The following is a 3711-nucleotide window of genomic DNA, read 5'->3' on the forward strand; positions in this document are numbered from 1 at the left end:
TTTAAGTTTCAACATCATGGATACTGCCTTCTCCATAGTCATGGAATTTTCCGGGAGATCATTCCTTTTCACACTCAAAGCATTATTAACTTTCTTTGGTATCCACTTCTGAGTGTGTTTAGAGACAACCTGACCCTTCTTCCCATTACTCTCTTCTGGAATTCTCGGAAAATAAAATAGATTATTCTTTTGCAAGTTAGTCTTTCTCCAATTGGGAGCATCAGATCTTGTCTTCGTCTTTACGAAGTTATCCTTTTGATGACCATTACGATTGTGAAAAGGATTCATATGACGTTTATAGGCAAATTTAGGTTTATCACAACACTGATTCCTTTGCCTAAAGGTTGGACAATTACAACCTGTAGCGTTAAGGGGATTAACCTTAACATATGACCTGGTTTCACAACTTCATATGATGCCCAAACAAGAACATCATGAAGTTTCTCATTCCTTATACGGAAACGACATCTCCTTTCCAAGTGAACTTTATTTCCGCAATAGTGGCAAACATAAGGAATGTTCTTACATTGATCCGTGTGTGCTGACTTTGGAGGTTGATATACTTTGCTCTTTTGAACTTTAACCGAAGGTGTAGATATTTCACTTTTGTCATCAGTGGAAACCTTTTGTTGAGAAGAATCACTAGCCTTGATAAATTTTACCTCTTCGCTAGTACTTGGAGCATTTATTCCCTTATAGCCCAATCCTCGTGTATCACGATGATTTTTACTTGCTCATAGCATTGTGGTTAATTTGTTTGAACTAGAATTGAACTTTTTGAAGTTCTCTTCCAACATCTTGATTTTATCAAGAGCAACAGTTAAATCAGCCTTAAGTTGCTTTTCTCGAGAAAGAAAAACACTTTATATGTCTTTGAAACAGCTCTGTTGAGAGTTAATCCTTGGTTCAGATTCAACAAGTTCTTCTTTCAACTTAAAGAGATTTCGACGAAGATTTTCACATTCAGACTTCTTTGAACGTATATCTTCTTCACGATCTTTAAGTATAGATTGTAAAAGATTATAACCACAATCGTATCCCTTAAAGAGTTTTCTCATTTTTTTGTTTTCTAGACAAAGAGGAGTCACAAACTCAATCAAGTAAGATGTTGACCCTTTCTTCTTCATGAGTTGGTCAAAAAGTTTGATATATTGTGAGACTTCCTCATTAACACCTTGTCCCTCATCAGAATCACTTCCATCTGAAAGATCGTCCAACTGCTCATCTAGGCGTGCTTCCCAGTTATACACAGTTTCAGACAGTTGAGAAGGTGTGAGAGACTTCTCAGGAAAAACAATGCTTTGAACCAAATCAGAATGTTTTTGAACTGGTGATGCATTATCTGAGATATTATCATCCATAGCCAGATCGGTACAAACAAAGACTGATGAGGTCTTGAACGTGTTTGCCTGCTCTGATACCAATTGAAAAAAACGGGGGTCTAACAACCACACCCAATATTTCGCTTAGCAATCTGTATGGACAAACTCCAATATACTTTCAAGAGAATCAAATAGATAGTCAGACTCAATCTTTTAGAAAAGTATATCAAAAAGTTTATATCTCAATTTCTCAATTCAATCCGCAATCAAACAAATAGGAATTTGCGAGCCCGATTGAATAAGAGAAATAACTTGGACGGTATCACAAACCAATATAAAAGTGTCAATAAATTCAATCAATAACCCAAAGGCCGTATTCAAGAACTGATTGATCTTAATGCACAACCTGTGATATTTCAATTATATAAACAAATATAATGCGAAAAATAAATAACACAGACACCAGAAAATTTGTTAACGAGGAAACCGCAAATGCAGAAAAAACCCGGGACCTAGTCCTGCTTTGAACACCACGCTGTATTAAGCCGCTACAGACACTACCCTAGTCCAAGTTAACTTCAGACTGGAATGTAATTGAGCCCTAACCAATCTCACATTGATCAAGGTACAGTTGCGCTCCTTACGTCTCTGAATCCCAGCAGGACTCTACGCACTTGATTCCCTTAGCTGATCTCACCCAAAAATAAGAACTGCTACGACCCAAAGTCAGAAACTTGATAAACCAATTTTTCTCACACAGAAAAGTCTATTGAATAGATAAATTTGTCTCCCACAGATAAACCTATGAGTTTTGTTCCGTCTTTTGATAAATCAAGGTGAACAGGAACAAATTGATATACCAGACTTATATTCCCGAAGAACATCCTAGAAATATCAATCACCTCACAATAATCTTAATCCTATGGTAGCGAAACAAGATACCGTGGAATCACAAACGATGAGACGAAGATGTTTGTGACTACTTTTTATCTTGCCTATCGGAGATTAAATCTCGAGCAAATCTTAGAGAAGATAGTACTCAATCACGATAGAAAACAACAAGATCAAAACACGCAACTACAGAGAAAATAATTGGGTCTGGCTTCACAATCCCAATGAAGTCTTCAAGTCGTTAACCTACAGGGTTTTGGAAAAACCTAAGGTTAAAGGAGAATCGACTCTAACCGCAACTAGTATCACACATGAGGTGTGGGTGTAGATGGTGGATTTTAGACAAAGGATAAAATCGTAAACCCATAATTATGCGAACTCCTGATCCAGCAATCAGACGTGAATATTAAGACACGGGTCTCTCATCGAATCCTCTGACTGAGAATACTCATGAATACTGAGCACTTCAGTAATCATTTCTATATAGAATCACGAGATTGACGGCTCCTAGACAGCTTGCTCTGCTAGTATAGAGCGATAACGTCTTCAGGATACAAACAACAAGTTTTCCCTGACTATATAAAGGATATGAAGCTCCAGCAAGCTCATGTCAGAATAATTAATGCTCCTAGACAGCTTGCTCTGCTAGTATAGAGCCATCAATTAATTATTCTTAAATTCTTGGATTCATCCACTGAATTTCCGAAAATATTCAAATATTTTAGCAATATTTCGTTACTTCAATCTATGGTTCTTCCCAGCAGAATTCCATGGGTTAGTAATAAATATTTAACGCACGGGGGTCTTAGCTACCTCTGAGTAAGCCCCAGCTCAAAAGGTGCAAGTGTACTCAACGATGGTGCACTAACAATCACCGCACGAACGAGTATTTTAGAATACGACGAAACGATGAACCTATACAAAATAGGAAGGAAAATAATAAATAATTAAAATATTGACCAAGGCGCTGGGAGCATGGGCCCACCGACTGGACGACCGTGCCGTGGTCAATCCCACGCCAGTTTTATATTTTTGTCATATTTTCTGTTATTTTCCTTGATCTCATGAAAATCCTTTCATTTGAACAAATATCCTTCGTTTTGAGGAAACTCCTCGATTTCGTGGTGTTTCCTTCACACCAAGGAAATAATATAAAATTAGGGAAAATATTATGGGGTCGTGATTATTGGCCAACCGGCCATGCCTTGATCCCAGCCGGCCCCACACCTCATGGTTTCTCATTATTTTATTATTATTTCCCTAAACTCATGAAAACTCCTTAATCTCATGGTATTTTCACAAAACCATGGAAAATATAATATATAATTAGGGAAAACCGTGGGACCGGGCCCAAGCCGGCCGGCCATGCCTTAGCCGGTCCCACACACCCTATTATTTTATTATTATTATTTTAAGGTTTCCTTGATCCCATGAAATTCCTTGATTTCATGGTATTTCTCTCAAATTATGAAAATTCCTTCAAATCATGGAAAAATAC

Source organism: Papaver somniferum, chromosome 9 (genome assembly GCF_003573695.1).
Source record: "Papaver somniferum cultivar HN1 chromosome 9, ASM357369v1, whole genome shotgun sequence".
In the NCBI taxonomy this organism is placed as follows: Eukaryota; Viridiplantae; Streptophyta; class Magnoliopsida; order Ranunculales; family Papaveraceae; genus Papaver; species Papaver somniferum.